Raw genomic sequence first — 17,688 nt, 5'->3', positions numbered from 1 at the left:
CTCTTTGAATCAGGTGGCCAAAGTATTGGAGCTTCAGCTTCAGCATCAGTCCTTCCAGTGAATATTCAAGGTTCATTTTTTTTATGATTGACTGGTTTGATATTCTTGCTGTCCAAGGGGTTCTCAAGAGTCTTCTCCAACACCACAGTTCCAAAGCATCAATTTTTCAGCATTCAGCTTTCTTTATGATCCAGCTTTCACATCTGCACATGAGTACTGGAAAAACCATAGCTTTGACTATACAGACCTTTGTTGGCAAAGTGATGTCTATGCTTTTGGATATGCTGTTTAGGTTTGTCATAGCTTTCCTTCCAAGGAGCAAGCGTCTTTTTATTTCATGGCTGCAATCACTGTCCACAGTGATTTTGGAACCCAAGAAAATAAAATCTTCCACTGTTTCCATTGTTTCCTCATCTATTTGCCATTAAGAGATGGGATCAGATGCCATGATCTTAGTTTCTTGAATGTTGAGTTTTAAGGCAGCTCTTTCATTTTGTTCTTCACCTACATCAGTTCAGTTCAGTTGCTCAGTCATGTCTGGCTCTTTGGAACCCCATGAACCACAGCATGCCAGGCCTCCCTGTCCATCACCAACTGCCGGAGTCTACCCAAACCCATGTTCATTGAGTCGGTGATGCCATCCAAACATCTAATCCTCCGTTGTCCCCTTCTCCTCCTGCCCTCAATCTTTCCCAGCATCAGGGTCTTTTCAAATGAGTCAGCTCTTCACATCAGCTAGCCAAAGTATTGCAGCTTTAGCTTCAACATCAGTCCTTCCAATGAACACTCAGGACTTATCTCCTTTGGGATGGACTGGTTGGATCTCCTTGCAGTCCAACGGACTCTCAAGAGTCTTCTCCAACACCACAGTTCAAAAGCATCAATTCTTCGGCGCTCAGCTTTCTTCACAGTCCAACTGTCACATCCATACATGACTACTGGAAAAGCCATAGCCTTGACTAGACAGACCTTTGTGGACAAAGCGATGTCTCTGCTTTTTAATATGTGGTCTTAACTTTCCTTTCAAGGAGTAAGCGTCTTTTAATTTCATGGCTGCAATCACCATCTGCAGTGATTTTGAAGCCCCCCAAAATAAAGTTAACCACTGTTTCCACTATTTCCCCATCTATTTGCCATGAAGTGATGGGATCAGATGCCAAGATCTTAGTTTTCTGAATGTTGAGCTTTAAGCCAACTTTTTCACTCTCCTCTTTCACCTTCATCAAGGAGCTCTTTATTTTCTCTTTGCTTTCTGTCATTAGGATGGTGTCATCTGCATATCTCAAGTTATTGATATTTTTCCTGGCAATCTTGATTCCAACTTGTGATTCATCCAGCCTGGCATTGCCCATCATGTACTCTGCATACAGGGGCTTCTCTCGTGGGCTAGTAGTAAAGAACCCACCTGCCAGTGCAGGAGAGGTAAGAGACACGAGTTCCATCCCTGCATCGGGAAGATCCCCTGGAGAAGAGCATGGCAACCCACTCCAGTATACTTGCCTGGAGAATCCTTTGGACAGTGGGGCCTGGCAGGTTACCTTCCATAGGGTCACACAGAATCAGACATGACTGAAACAACTTAGCACACAGACACTCTGCATATGAGGTAAATGAGCAGAGTGACAATATACAGCCTTGACATACCCCCTTCCATCTTTGAATCAGTCTGTGGTTCCATGTCAGGTTCTAGCTGTTGCTTCTTGACCTGCATACAAGCTTCATGGGAGGCAGGTCTGGTATTCCCATCTCTTGAAGTGTTTTCCACAGTTTGTTGTGATCCACACATTCAAAGGCTTTAGCATAGTCAATGAAGCAGAAGTAGATGTTTTTCTGGAATTCTCTTGCATTTTCTATGATCCAGATGATGATGCCAACTGATCTGTGGTTCCTCTGCCTTTTCTAAATCCAGCTGGTACATCTAGAAGTTCTCAGTTCACAAACTGTTGGAACCTGACTTGAAGGATTTTGAGCATCCCCTTGCTAGCATGTGAGATGAGCACAGTTGTGTGGTAGTTTTCTACTTAGGTTATGCCTCTGACCCTTTCGTATTAATTGGCTTTTTGATAGGGCTTTTCATCGCTTGTAATAACACAGTGGATCACATGTTTCATCACTTCTGTTCCCTCTTGGAAATTATAATTCCAGTGTGGCTCCTGACTTGAGACTACGTCTCCCCCATAAGAAAATGTTCAGGTTGGTCCCTGGCAAGCTGGTCACTATTCCCCTGGGCTACTGCCCAAATTCTGTTTTTCTTCAAGGCCAAAGAAAGTACTATAGATGGGACTATTTGGACATTCTTCTAAGTTAAATCAAAGACCACAGTTAGGGCCCGAAACCCTGCAGCAAACTTACTAGTGTTTTCAGTAGAAGTCTCTGTTTGCATTGGGCTAAATCAGTTAAAGAGAAGAGAACATGTACTCTGACATTTCACCATTTGCTACTTCCCTTCGAGAACATATTTTCTCTGATCCTGGGTGATAGGAAGTTCCATTATGAGTTACTCGAGGGGCACGAGTCTCCATTCAGGTGTGATGAAGGTATATGGGACATAGGGAGGTGAGTTTTGAACTGGTCAGAGGGATCTGGGAAACTCTGTAGCACTGGAGAAGCAGTGGAGAGTTGGTTTCACCCCTGAAATTGGGGAAAGTTATAAGAGAGTCATTTAAAATGTTGAGAGTACTTTCTGATTCACCAAGCTTTTGCTTACAGGAGCTGAGTAGGACTTGGTTTTAGTACAGAACCATGAAGGCTTGAACAAATACATTTTGGGACAGTTAAAGATCCAGTTGCAAGATGGTATTGTAATTTAGAGACCCATATTCAGGCCATTTTTCTCCATCCCCCTAACTTACATAAAGGCAAGGCAGTGTTACAGTACAATTTGAGTTTTTCTTTTTCACTCTTTCTAATTTTTGTAATTCACAATTTGGGATCTTCCAGATGTTAAAGAATCTTTCTGCAATGCAGGATACCTGGTTCTGTCTCTAGGTCAGGAAGATCCCCTGGAGAAGGGAATGGCAACCCACTCCAGTATGCTTGCCTGGAGAATCCCATGGGCAGAGGAGCCTGGTGGTCTATAGTCTGAGTGAAGTTGCTCAGTCGTGTACGACTCTTTGCTATCCCATGAACTGTAGCCTACCAGGCTCCTCCGTCCATGGAATTTTCCAGGCAAGCGCACTGGAGTGAGTTGCCATTTCCTTCTCCAGGGGATCTTCCCAACCCAGGGATTGAATCCAGGTCTCCCACACTGCAGGCAGATGCTTTACTGTCTGAGCCACCAGGAGAGCCTATAGGTCTATAGTCTATGGGATCACAAAGAATCAGATATGACTGAGCAACTAACACTACTGCTACTAAGGATACAGCCCCGAGGTGTTTCTTCTGGCTTCGAGGAAGATCCTCCCATGTTGAGTAACCTGCAACCGAGAGCGCTCCCAGAAATGAAGTCCAGAGTCCTGGAGACATTTACTGGGAGGTTCTTGTCAGAGGGGTTTGGAGTGTCCTCTGAATTCTCTCCTCATCTGATAGAATTTTGAGGGTCCTCTACTCTCCCATCAGTTCCTAACCAGATGTCTCTTGTCCACCCAGTCTCTCCCATGAGGGGTACCCGATAGGGGACGTTTGAAGCAGCGCCAGTGTCATCAGGACTGTCCTGGAGGGGGATCTGTTGTCTATAAAGTTCCTGTCCTATAACAGTTCTCCCTGTGTTGGGCTGTATTCCTCGATATTGAGCATCTGGTAAATCTAGGATGTGGCCTCCTTGGAAGTGGCCAGCCCGGTAGGTAGGTGTAACAGTGTATGAGCTGCCAAAGCCTGGAGTAAAGGGGGTCCCAGAGGTGCAGAAAGGAACCTCCTAGGGGAACTGGAGTTGGGCTCAGTGGACAACGCCATGGGGGTCAGAAAATGAGGGCCTGGAGGTGGGAGTATTCTCATGGGATTTTTTGGACACAGAGTAGGGTGAGAGACTGGACAGCAGAAGAACCCAACAGTTTTTCCTCTGTCTTTTTGGCGGGTATGATAAAATTGGAGAGGGCCTGATGATTCTATCTGACGCAGGCAACAGTGAGTTTGGACGGTGTTTCCTGTGTAATTTAATATATCAAATGAAGCCAGTTTAGGATATATTTTTGGGGTGCTCCAGGGGCCCTTTAGGGTGCTCCAGCACCCTAAAGTAGGTTGAGGTCAAAAGAACTTGAGTTAGAATTTGATACTTGGGGAATGTGTCGGAAATCTCAAGTTTTTTTTTATAACTATTCATTTATTTTTATTTTTGGCTGTGCTGGGCCTTTGCTGCTGGGCAGGCTTTCTCCACTTGCAATGAGCAGGGGCTACGCTCTAATTGTGGTGTGTGGGCTTCTCACTTTGGTGGCTTTTCTTGTTGCAGAGCCCTTGGGAGCATGGGCTCAGGAGTCATGGCTCCCAGTCTCTAGAGCACAGGCTCAGTAGTTGTGACACTGGGGTTTAGTTGCTCCATGGCACGTGGGATCCTTCCAGACCAGGCATCGAACCAGAGTCCCCTGCATTTCAGGTGGATTCTTTACCACTGAGCCACCAGAGAAGCCTGTCAAACAGTTTTAAAACACCCAGATAGAATCACAGAGTGAAACTAAACTATTACTCATTGAGCTAAGGGGAAAAATTTTTTTTCAAAAGTAAATACAGATTACTTAAGGGCACAGAAACCCATATGATCTGATACCAAAAGGCGTATTCCAGGAAAACTGTTCCCTTGTGAGAGAGGGAACCAAATCCAGTCTTGCATCAGTCAACCTATTCTTAATAAAATGTGTCTACCTAATTAAGTTTAATCCAACTTTATAGAACCCTGACCACATAACAAACTTCCTTTCTCAATGTTCCTCTTTCACAAACCTTCTGCTAATTTCTGTAGCCATACTTTGTCCCTTGTTTTTTCCCCATTCAGAAATAGCCAGTTCCAGGACAAGATCACCCTCTTCCCTTTCAACAAAGTACATTTCCTTTCCTCATACCTTCCCCAAAAACACACACCCTACTTTCCTTAAACAACCGTGAACTGTCTTCTACATTAGCATTGTATAGATTGGTAAAAACAACTCAAGGGGACACAAATCATTTTTAGTTTTTCTCTCATAGGAAACAAAAGTAGGCAAATTTGGACCTGTTTAGCAATTAATATTCCCAATATTTCATCTTATTTGAAATGACCTGGATGCTCAATGAATTCCTATCATTTAACTTAATGTAGTTTCAGTTTAACAACATTTGGAAAGAATATTTTAGATAATTATTGCTACAGAGTTTGCCAAAAAGTTCTTATCCCAGTTACATTTACTCAAAAATTTAATCATATCAGCTTATTTTCCCTGTTGACAAATTTCACAACAGACACAATATGCACTTATAACACTCAGTAACCCTACGTATGATAAAATAATTGTATGTAATGTTGATCACTCTAAAGTCAGGTCTCCATTAATTACATGCACAGTTTAAGCTAACTCTAATATCAGGTATTAATTAAATGTTGACTATTTCCCAGATCACATGAACCTGAAATGTATCCTGGAAGCCTCTTTTATATTTCTGAGAATGTATATAAACTCTCCTTTTCCTTTAAGCCAATTGAATACAGCTCATTTAGAAGTTAATTTTTACATAAAGACAAAACCAGGGATCTCATGGTTTTCCTCCTCTATTTTATATAAATGGCTCTTTTTTTCCATCTCAGTCTGGGGAACTACAGATGAATCAAGTAGTTCCTGAGAGCCCAGGCAGATAGTTACACAGGAAAAGCAGAGGAGGGAAATATGCAAGAACCTTACTATCTTTTTGTTCTCTAAAATACAACCAAGTAACTCAAGGCTGTCGTTGTTTAGTCGCTAAGGCAAGTCTGACCCTTCGAGTTCCCATGTGCTGTGGCTAGCCAGGCTTCCCTGTCATTCACTATTTCCTGGAGTTGGCTCAGACTCATGTCCATTGAGTCGGTGATGCTATCTAACCATCTCATCCTCTGCTGCCCCCTTCTCCTCCTGATCTCAGTCTTTCCCAGCATCAGGGTCTTTTCCAGTGAGTCAGCTCTTCCAATCAGATGGCCAAAGTATTGGAGCCTCAGCTTCAGCATCAATCCTTCCAAAGAATGTTCAGGATTGATTTCCTTTAGGATTGACTGGTTTCATCTCCTTGAAGTCCAAGGGACTCTCAAGATTCTTCTCCAACACCACAGTTCAAAAGCATCAATTCTTCTGTGCTCAGCTTTCTTCATGGTCCAACACTCACATCCATACATGACCACAGGAAAAACCATAGCTTTGACTATACGGACCTTTGTTGGCCAAGTAATGTCTCTGTTCACGGGCTATTGAGTTTTGGCATGTGGTCTTGGTTGCTCTGCAGCATGTGTGATCTTAGTTCCCCAAGCAGGGATTGAACTTGCATCCCCTGCATTGCAAGACGAATTCTTAACCACTGGACCACCAGGGAAGTCCCTATTTATCCTTCCTGAACAAGAGCTTTAAGTCTTGGAGAGGCGCACTCAAAAAATCCACCTGGAGTTTTCAGGTTGTCCAGGGTCCTCCATGTCCCGTGGGGTCTCAGGGGAAGGAGGGGATTCACAGGAGTTTAAAGTGAGTCTTTGGATTCCTGTAACATATCAGTGGAGGCAGGTTTAATCCTGGACAGGTGAACCCAGCTAGTGGCTCCCTGCAGTGTCGCTGCTGTCCAGGGCTCAGCAGGACTTGGTCAGGTCCCTTTCATTTGGAAGTGGATGGTGGTCAGGGGAGTCATCTTTCCAGGTCTAATAGAGCACCCATTTCCCAGGGTTTACAAGTCTAAGCAAGGAAATTATATACTTCTTTAATTAGTTATTACAATTAATCAAAAGAATGCCTCAAGGTTGTAAAAATTTTACCAGACCCACTCCCACAATTTACGTTTTAAGATAACAGGATTAGTCAGAAGGTTTTCAGGAAGGAGAAACTGTCCTCAAGCACGATACATTGTTGTTATATAATCCTTAGTACAGAGTTTAAACTGAGCTGTTTGTTGTTTGGTCATCAGTTCCTGGCTTAAAGAAAAAAAAGTTTTATGTGACTAAGAAATGTAGAGAAAAAAAGATGTTTGTCCTTTCCTCCTCCTTGAGAATTCCAGACCTCTATCTCCTCAAGAGCCCTGGACCCCTTTTTCCTCCTCAGGGACCCTGGACTTCTTATCAACCTGCCTAGGGATTGACTGTCTCAGAATGGCCTTCCATAGGTTGTTTCAAAGAGGCTTAACTTAATGGTTGTTTTAGGGGCTGCTCTGACCCTTACCGGAGAAGGCATTGTCACCCCATTCCAGTACTCTTGTCTGGAAAATCCATGGACGGAGGAGCCTGGTAGGCTGCAGTCCATGGGTCGCAGAGTCGGACACGACTGAGCGACTTCACTTTCACTCTTCACTTTCATGCATTGGAGAAGGAAAAGGCAACCCACTGCAGTGTTCTTGCCTGGAGAATCCCAGGGACGGGGAAGCCTGGTGGGCTGCCATCTATGGGGTCGCACAGAGCTGGACATGACTGAAGCGACTTAGCAGCAGCAGCAGCAGCAGCAGCAGCAGCAGCTGACCCTTACAAGAGCTATTGACAGCAGGCTTTACCACAATTCTGATGTTTCCTGACAGAGTTTGCCCAGGGCTTTCTTTAGAGTATGATTAGCCTGTTTTATTTTTCCTGAGGACTGAGGTCTCCAGGATGAATGAAGGTGGTATCTGTAAAAGCTGGTGGGGAACTTCTGCTGCAAATGAGGGTCCACTGTTGCTCTGAAGGTGGTGGGGCAAACCGAACCTGGGAATGGTTTCTACTAGAAGTGCTTTAGCCACTTCCGCTGCCTCTGTCCTAGTGGGGAGGCCCTCTACCCATCCAGTGAAAATGTCTGTAGAGACTATCAAGTATTGAAGCCCTGGGGCTTGTGAGGGAGATCTATTTGCCAGTCCTCTCCTGGAGAAGTCTCTTATTCCTGGACTGAGCTAACAGGATGGGGAGGCTTGAGGTTGCCTCTTGGATTGTGAGTGGAGCAGAATCTGCAGGCTTGAGTAGTCATTTTGGTTATATCTGGGAGCCCTTCCCCTGTAAAAGGACAGAAAACAATTGTAGACATTGCATTTCTCCCCGGATGGAATCATGTGACCCTTTAATAATTTTCCACTGGGAGAAAGAAGTATGAGTGATTTCTGATGAACATCTTACTCCTTAGTTCCTCCTTCATCTCACGAGCAGGTATCTTTGGAAGGTGAGTATCAGAGAAAAGGTTAGAAGGAGCAAGGGGTGGGGTCAGTGCCATTTCTGTTATGGGCATCAGGGCTGTCTTTGCTTCTCAATCTGCCCTGCAGTTTCCTTGGATCATTTGAGAAGTTCCCTTTCGGTACCTGTGGCAGTGAATGAATGTTACCTGTTTTGGTTTTTGAGCTGCTTTTATGAAATGTAAAAATCTCAGCCTCATATTTTATAGAGGAATTTCTTGTTCTTAAAAGTTATATTTTTTCCTGACAGCTGCATGGGCATGAGAAGGAAGGAAGGCAAAATTTGAGTCTGTGTATGTATTTATAATTTTTCCTTCGTCTAGGGTTCAGGCTTAGGTGAGAACTATCAAGTCATCCTTCTGGGCTGAAGTGTTGGGTGTTAAAGATTTTGCTTTTCTGATACTGTGAGCACTCACAGTAGCATTCCCTGCCCTCCTGACTCTGTCCTTCAAAAAGCTACTAGCATCAGTAAATCCTTCATCTTCAGGGTTTTCTATGGCCTAGTCTGTTAGATTAGATTTATAGACTAATCTAACAGAACAGGTTCAAGGGTTCTGAGACAGAAGTGTGTCTGCTCTGGGCTCTCATTAGGCATAAGCGTAGCCAGGACGAGGTTGTGGTAAGTTTTGTGGGTTAGCTCTCAGGAGTGAAGGGGCACAGTGTGGTGTTAGTAAGACGGCCTTCAGTTAGCCAGTTGTGGTGTTTAATCTTGGAATCCCTTGTACTTGATGAGGGGTCTGGACTTCCTGCAGCTGTCCAAAAGTAAGCTTGTGAGCTGCTTCCACTAATTAAGTGGAGGCAGCTCCCGCCCGGAAGCCCCCAGGCCAACCTTAGGCCATGAAATCTAGTTTTTGGAAAAATATCCAACAGGCTGAGGAACTTATCCAGTTTCTGCATGAGAACCCCAGAGCTGTGCCTTGCTTTTCAGCTGCTTACAAGATGAATGGCTTTTTCAGATTGGGGTGACCGTGAGCAGGGGCTCTGGTGAGGGCCTGGTTGATATCATTAAAAGGCTTTTCTGGTTCTTGATTCTAAGTAATGATTCCTTATCTGAGCCTTAGTGATTTCATATAGAGGCTTAGCCATTAGCCCAAATTTTGGAATCCAAATTCTACCATGTGCAAAACAGTATGGACATGTTTCTTTGTCTTTGTTTTGTCACTAAGTCATTTCCGACTCTTTGAGACCCTGTGGAGCCCAACAGGCTCCTTTGTCCGTGGAATTTCCTAGGCAAGGATACTGGAGTGGTTTGTCACATCCCTCTCTAGAGGATTTTCCTAACTCAGGAATTGAACCCACGTCTCTTGTATTGCAGGCCGATCTTTGCAGTGTTTTAGCCTAAATATAGTTTGTTTTCTATATGGACATAACTGTCTATTTCTGTTTGTAATATATCCCAGATATTTAACTCACTGCACTGAGATTTGGTGTGCCTTTGAGAGGCTCTGTAGCCCGCCCCCCCAAATTAAGGACTTAAGTGGTATTTTGATCTGAGGTGATCTGAGGTGAGGTACATATTATATCATGTACATACAGCAGAATCGCCCATTCTTATAGTTGTATCTCCCATAGCTGTTTTCCTGGGGCCTGGGGGAACAAGTGTGTGCTATCCTGAAAGCCCTGAGGCCATACTGTCCAGGGGTGGTGGTGCATTTGGCCTGAGTGGTGGTTAGTCCACTCGAAGGCAAACAAATATTTTGAGAGAGATGGACTAGGATCCAAAAGAAGGGCTCCTTGAGTTCGAGTACAGTAGAGCATTTAGCATCCTCGGGGGTCTGAGGTGATTTTTATAAGGATTGTGCACAAAGCTGTGTAGGGACCACAGCATCATTTACTGCTCTAAGTTCTTGTACCACTCAATATTCCCAGTAGACTTAACAGCTGGAAAAACAGGAGTATTGCATGAAGACTGGCAGGGCGCCAAGAGGCCATGTGTTAAGAATTTATCGACAAGGGCTTCTAACCCTTTCTTTGTTTCCAACTTTTTTGGATATTGTCTCTTACTAGGGCAAGTGGCTTCTGGCCTAAGACTAATTCTTTCAGGTTGGGTATTTAAGGCCCTCCTGGGTACTCCTTGGTCCCAAAATGGAGGTTCACTCCTTGTAGAATATGCCTGGGAGTAGGACCTTGCTCTCCTGGTTGGTCTGATGTAGCCAGAGTCAAAATGTGGGGCTGCCATACGTCCTACTTGTTTAATGGTCCCAAGGGAGTCCAGAAGGTCCCTCCCCAGCAGTGGATTAGGACACTGAGGGACAACCAAAAGGCGGGATTGAAACACTGATCAGGTTGTCAAGGGAGAGGACAGTGAAATAGCAGGTGGGAGGCTTTCCATCAACACCAGTCCCTGTGCAGCTTTTGGAGGAAAGAGGCCCAGTGTGAGAGATCAGGACAGAGTAAGTGGCTCCCTCAATTAAAAAAATCAGTCTTCTTACCTCCATGTCAGGGACCACCGGGGGCTACTTGATGGAGACAGACATCTCCCGGCTGCCTTAATTGTGCAGCATCTTGCGAGAGGGAGCCCCCCGCCCCTTCCCCTTCCAGACCAAGGGCAGTCCCTCTTCCAAAGACCTGTTTGTTTGCAGGCTGGGCATGGTTCAGGGGGCTCTTGCTGGCTTTCTCAGTTGTGTCAGCAGGAACTGTCTCTCAGGAGTGGAAGGGTCAGTATTATTGGTGTCAGTATATTTTCTAAAAGCCTCCACAAGCCATCCCTGAAAGAGGGCTGGGTTTTCTTTTTCTTCTTGCGTCACTCCTTCAACGCTTGTATAGTTAACGGGCTTTCTTATACCCTTTCTCATCCCTTCTAATACACAGTGGATCTTATGCTTCCTGACTCTATTTCCTCCCAGGAATGATAATTCCAACAGGGCTCCTGACTTGGGTCAGCATCTCCATTCATAACAGAATGTTTGGGAGGGCCCCTGCCAAGCTGGTTATCATGTCCCTGGGCTACTGCCCATATTCTCCGCTTTTCCTCAGGAGTACAACATTTAGATAGGACTGCTTGGACATCCTTCCAAGTTAAATAAAAGGCCAGAGTTAGGACCTGAAACCCTTCAGTCAACTAACTAGCATCTTCCGAAAAGCAACCCAGTCTCTATTTTTGGAGGAAGGAAATGCATTTGAATGTCAAAATGGAGTAACTATGCCAGAACTAGGGTTTCCCCAGTGGATCAGCAGTAAAGAACCTGCTTGCCAACGCAGGAGCCACAGGAGACCCGGGTTTGATCTCTGGGTTGGGAAGATCCCCTGGAGGAGAGCGTGGCAACCCACTCCAGTATTCTTGCCTGGAAAATCCCACGGACAGAGGAGCCTGGAGGGCTGCAGACCATGGGGTCGCTCTTTGTGGACACAACTAGAGATTGAGCACGCAAATCAGTTAAAGAATAGGGCACACGTACTTTGTCCCTGCGCCATTTGCCACTTCCCTAAGAGGTCATATTTCCCCTGATCCTAGATGATTAGAAGTTCCACTGTGAGTTACCCCAGAGGGACCTGTCTCTTCTTCTTGGCGTAACAGCCAGTCTGCCCAATACTGGGCGGAAGACCCCAGATTTATAGTTTGGTCCACAAGCCCCAATGCCCACACTCCTAGAGGTGGCCTTTGGGGTATTTAATAATCAAGACCATGCTGAGGAGGAAGAGAGAATCAGGGAGAGACATAGGGACGTGGAGTTGTGGATGGGTCAGAGGGATCCAGGGAGGTGGGTGAGCCCAGAGAAGTGAGTGCTCTGAAGAAGTAGGGGTGCTGTCAGGAGTACGGGGAGCTCAGTTCCCCCTCAGGAGTCGGGGGAATTAGAAGGGGATCATGTCAAGAGAGTTTTCTGGTCCCCTGGGCTTTTGATTACAAGAGTCGGGGCAGAATCTTGGCAAAGGGCCATGAGGGCTTCAACATAGGGAATCTCAGTCCACTATCCTATCTTTGGGCAATAAAGACCCAATTGCAGATTGGTGCTGTAATTTAGAGAGCTATTCTCCTGTCATTTTTCTTCATTGTTGAACATAGACCCAAGCAGTGTTGCAGTAGAATTTGTTTTCCCTCCTTTGTTTTTGTCCAGTCGCTCAGTGGTGTCCAGCTCTTTGTGACCCCATGGACTGCAGCACCCCAGGTTTTCCTGTCCTTCACTATGTCCCAGAGCTTGCTCAAACTCATGTTCACTGAGTCAATGATACCCTCCAACCATCTCAGCCTCTGTCACTCCCTTCTCTTCCAGCCCTCAATCTTTCCCAGCATCAGGGTCTTTTCCAATGAGTCAGTTCTTCACATCAGGGGGCCAAAGTATTGGAGTTTCAGCTTCAGCATCAGTCTTCCCAATGAATATTCAGGCTTGATTTCCTTTAGGATGGACTGATTTAATCTCATTGCTCTCCAGGAGACTCTCCAGAGTCTTCTCCAACACCACAGTTTGAAAGTGTTTCTATTTTAAAACGTTCCCAGTTCTTATGCATACATCCAGAGGTGTTTCTTCCACCTTGGATGGGCTTCCTCCCATGCTGGGTAACCTGCAACTGAGAACAAAGGAGCTCTCCTAGGCATGGAATCCATGCCCTGGGAATGTTACAAGGAGGCACCTGAAGGAGACTCAGAGTATCCTCTACATTTCCTTTGATCTTATATTGCAGATGGGGTTTGGAGTGTCACTCCACTGATCTTATTGCAGATGGGGTTTGGAATGTCAATCCACTGATTCCTACCTAGACATCTCTGGTCATCCTTGGTACTTTGGGCAGGGTGACCCCTCATGTGGCCAAGAGAGGACATTTGAATCAGTGTCAATCCGTTGCCAGGATTCCACTGAGGATAGATCTGTTGTCTATAGAGTTTATGTCCTATGACAAGTTTTCCTACACTGGGGTGTATTCTTTATGATTGAGCATCTACCAAGTTTATAATGAGGGCTTCTGGGCAGTGGCCAGCCCGATAGGCTGTGCATGGCAGTGTGCAGGCTGCCAAGGCCTGGAGTAAAAGGAGTCTAATAGATGCCGAGAAGAACCCTTGGAGAAACTGGAGTTGGGTGTTATAGATGATGACACAGGATTCAAGACCCAGGAGCTGGGATGTAGAGAAATTCTCATGGTGTGTATTTGGACACTGAGTGAGCTGAAAGACCAGATGGCAGAAGAACCCAAAATCCATGACCCTACTATCTGGTGGCTAAAATAAAATCATCAGGCGCTTCCTAATTTCATCTGACACACTGAGTCTGGCAGCAGTGGGGATGCAGCTTAGGAATAAGGTCCAGAAAATCCTTCCCTTAAAGCGCTGCTGCTGCTGCTAAGTTGCTTCAGTTGGGTCCAACTCTGTGCGACCCCATAGACGGCAGCCCACCAGGCTCCCCCGTCCCTGGGATTCTCCAGGCAAGAACAGTGGAGTGGGTTGCCATTTCCTTCTCCAATGCATGAAAGTGAAAAGCGAAAGTGAAGTCGCTCAGTTGTGTCCGACTCTAGCGACCCCATGGACTGCAGCCTACCAGGCTCCTCCGTCCATGGGATTTTCTAGGCAAAAGTACTGGAATGGGGTGCCATTGCCTTCTCCGGATCCCTTAAAGTGCATGGGGATATAAAGTGAGAAAGAGACTTGCTGTGCGAATCCAGTGGGACAGAAAACCACAGACAGTGTGCCATATGGGCCAGAGACATGGAGAGAATTATACACACAGAGAGACCCCTTGGGCTCCTTCATGATCAGAAATCACATTTCTGTCAGCTCTCAAAGGACAGCGTCAGCAGTCACCCAAGTGTTGTTCAGATCCACGTGGCCTGGGGGACACCCCAGGCCACCCTCATTTGACAGGAGTCATAACACAGGGAGTGGACTGAGATCATGCCCCGCGGGTCATGAAAATAAAGCGAAGCAGCGAGTGAAAGATGGCAAGAGCGAAAAAGTCAGGGGCCTTGAGCTGCGGCCGGTGAAGCCCACGGTTTACCTTGGATTCTCACCTTTTGGTACCAAAAATGATCTTGGGTGGCTTCCACCTGCCACAGCCTGAAGTGGGATCTCAGTTCCCCAACCAGGGACTGAAGCCAGGCTGCGGTAGTGAGAGCACCGAATCCTCGCCACTAGACCAGGAGGGCTGGTGGTGGCCAGTTTCAAGACCCTAGATCATCTGCTTTGAGGAAAGAAATTTCGACAAAGAGATGGAAGGTAGTGAGACAAGTAAATCGTTTATTGGGCGGGGGGTGGGGTTGGGGGGTCAGGAAACGTACGTGTGGAGACATGCGAGCAGACTCAGAGAAGAAGTTGCAGTCTTAGAGTAGTTCAGATCACTTACGTGGGTCGGTTCTGGGTTCCCTCTGGCCAGTCATCTTGCCTTGTCTAGCCCTGAGTCCATGTCTGATCCACCTCAGGGTCCTCTCCTCCTGCTTGCACACCTTTTAGCCAAGATGGATTCCAGTGAAAGGTTTCTGGGAAAAAGAACATATTATGGTCTGGTGCTCCCTGCTTTCCTTGACCTCTGAGGAACCTTTCTGTGTATGTGTAGTTTGGGAGGTCTCCTTGACCTCAAGACTGAGAAATGTGTGGTCCCTTTTTCTTCTCTCCAGAAAGGACTCAGCTCCTCCTTGCTGCTGCCATTATCTTTATCCTGGTGTATCTGTTCACAGAGGACAGATTCCAGCTGCTCAGCCTGGGGCTCATTATAACTTCTGCCTCAGTGAGAGTGGACGTCCTTGTCTTGTTCGTGATCTTAGAGGGAAATGATCTCAGCTTTCCACCATTGAGAATGATGTTAGCTGTGGGTTTGTCATGAAAGTGAAGTGAAGTTGCTCAGTCGTGTCTGATTCTTTGCGACCCCATGGACTGTAGCCCGCCAGGTTCTTCCATCGAGGGGATTCTCAGGCGAGAATACTGGAGTGGGTTGCCGTTTCCTTCTCCAGGGGATTGAACCCGGGTCTCCAGCACTGCAGGCAGACTACCGTCTGAGCCACCAGGGAAGTTGGTCTTATATGCTCTTTATTACGTGGAGGCAGGTTCCCCCTATGCCCACTTTCTGGAGATTTTTTTTTCCCCATCATAAGTGGGTTTTGAGGGTCCTGGGACGTACTTCCCTGGTGGTCCAGTGGTTAAGAATCCACCTGCCTGTGTAGGTGACACAAGTTCGACGCCTGGCTCAGAAAGATTCCACGTGCCGTGGAGCAACTCAACGCATGTGCCGCAACTACAAAGCCTGAGCTGCTAGAGCCCATGCTCTGCATGGAGCCACCACAGCGAGAAGCCCGCACACTGCAGCTAGAGAGCTGTTCGCCACAACTAGAGAAAGCCCTCCTGCAGCAACGAAGACCCGCAGCTGAAAATAAATGAAAATAAATGGGTGTCAAATTGTGACAAAGGCTTTTTTGGCATCTGTTGAGACAGTCATATGGTTTTTATTCTTCCATTCGTTGATGTGGTGTATCATACTGATTGATTTGCTTATACTGAGGAATCCTTGCACCCCTGGGATAAATCCCACTTGATCATGTGCATGTTCATTTTAATGTACTGTTGGATTCGGTTTGCTCGTATTTTGTTGAGGAGTTCTGTGTCTATGTTCATCAGTGATGTTGGCCTGTAATTTGTGTGTGTGTGTGTGTGATCTTTGGCTTGGCATCAGGGTGATGGTGGCCTTATAGAATGAGTTCAGGAGTGTTCCTCTCTCTGCAGTTTTTTGGAAGAGTTTCAGAAGGATGTATGTTAACTCTTCCCAAATGTTTGTAGATTTTGCCTGTGAAACCATTTGGTCTTGGGCTTTTGTTGGAAATTACAAAATTACAGTTTTAGTTTCATTACTTGTGATTGGTCTGTTCATGTCTTCTATTTCTTCCTGGTTCATAAAATTGACTTTCGAAGTGATCATTTTTAAAGTCAGGTATTTATTCTAATAGTGTTGCCATGCTTAGCATATTTTTTCTGCACCCACCCTCTACCCCTCTGAGATATGTAACGAATATTTAGCTGCTAGACAATATGTAGTTATTATTTTCATCATTTTATAGATTAGAGAAGTGAGGCTTGGAAAAGGTAAGTAACTGATCAAAGATTTCACATTTGGCAAATATTAGTAAAAATACTCATGTATCATTCAGGCTTTAAAGGCCATGGGAAATAAGAGTTCCCCTTCTAACATGGATGATATTTTTCTGGCATAGAAAAAAACACTTAAAAAACACTATGGCCTTATGTAAGAGCATATGTTTTGTCCAAATGAGAAATCCTTAAGAACGGCGATCCAACTCCTACTGAAGCAGAGGTGACCGGCCTCATTTTATCTTCAGATGCGGCAGCACCATCTAGTGGCGAAGAAAGACATAGCCCCCGTGAGTGGTTTTCCTTTTTCTTTTTTTAATGTCTCTGCTTTTTATTATTATTATTATTATTTTAATTTTATTTTTAAACTTTACATAATTGTATTAGTTTTGCAAAATATCAAAATGAATCCGCCACAGGTATACATGTGTTCCCCATCCTGAACCCTCCTCCCTCCTCCCTCCCCATACCATCCCTCTGGGTCGTCCCAGTGCACTAGCCCCAAGCATCCTCATTGGACAAAGTTAAAAAAGATAAGTCGCTTAGTTGTGTCTGACTCCGTGTGACCCCATGGACTGTGGCTCGCTAGTATCCTCTGTCCAAGGAATTCTCCAGGCAAGAACACTAGATTGGGTTGCCATTACCTTCTCCAGGGGATCTTCCCGACCCAGGGATCAAACCTGTGTCTCCTTCATTGCAGGCAGATTCTTTACCATCTGAGCCACCAGGGAAGCCCCATTCTTTATTCTTCATTGGACAACTAACCCCATTTTTAAGGGTTACAGAGATTTATTTCAGACTTCCAATTCAAAGTAAAATGACCAAATATGTTAATCATTTTTACATGGAAAAGTTTTGCAACAAATACTAAGAGGTGATGACTGAACAGAAGTTCGGGCCAAAGGCTTGCATGATGGGAGAACTGATAACTGAAGATGGCCCCAGGGGCCCAGAGCTGAGGCGGAGGCGGTCTGGTCTGTGAAGAGAGGCATGAGGCTGGGGGCTGGAAATGGGGGCATGGGGGAATTAATACCTGTGGGAGTCAGAAGAGTTACACTCACGATTTGATCCCAAGGTGCCATGGACGTCAGACCCTATGTTGAGCAGAAGATAAATAGGGGGAAAGTGAAGAATAATCCAGACCCTGAACAATGAGTCCTCAATGTCATTCCCACACTTGGCACCTGCCTTCCGCTCTGGAGACAGGAAGGACCTTGGAGAAAAATGCAGCCCAAGTCCTTCAGGAGGAAGGTGGTTTGTCTGGTGTCTTCTGTGAAGGCAGTGTGGACCTGAGACAAATACATGGCTATTTCTCCAAAGATAGGTTTATTCAGGATCAGCAGGAAATTGCACTTCAGGGGCTGCAACCATGGCAAACAGCACGTGAGTCTGCCACATGGCAAGGGCAGAAGAGCACTTTTACGGGGGGA

General features: G+C 45.7%; 1 long non-coding RNA gene across 3 annotated transcripts in view; it reads left to right on the top strand.

Moving 5' to 3' along the window:
* The window catches only part of LOC147343661 (uncharacterized), an 81,433-nt gene that overhangs the window by 60,450 nt on the left and 3,295 nt on the right, over positions 1-17,688 (top strand). For 2 of the 3 annotated variants that reach the window (XR_015156340.1, XR_015156342.1), the window contains one exon: positions 15,340-15,581. The exons of the other annotated variant lie outside the window; for it this stretch is intronic. This is a non-coding gene — a long non-coding RNA (uncharacterized LOC147343661). Of the gene's footprint in view, positions 1-15,339; positions 15,582-17,688 lie in introns of those variants that run through there. 3 annotated transcript variants of the gene reach the window in all.

The sequence above is a fragment of the Bos grunniens genome, chromosome 27, assembly GCF_055505025.1.
Source record: "Bos grunniens cultivar Pamir isolate PY7600 chromosome 27, Bosgru_T2T1.0, whole genome shotgun sequence".
Taxonomy (NCBI): Eukaryota; Metazoa; Chordata; class Mammalia; order Artiodactyla; family Bovidae; genus Bos; species Bos grunniens.
This window is presented reverse-complemented; position numbering and strand designations above follow the sequence as displayed.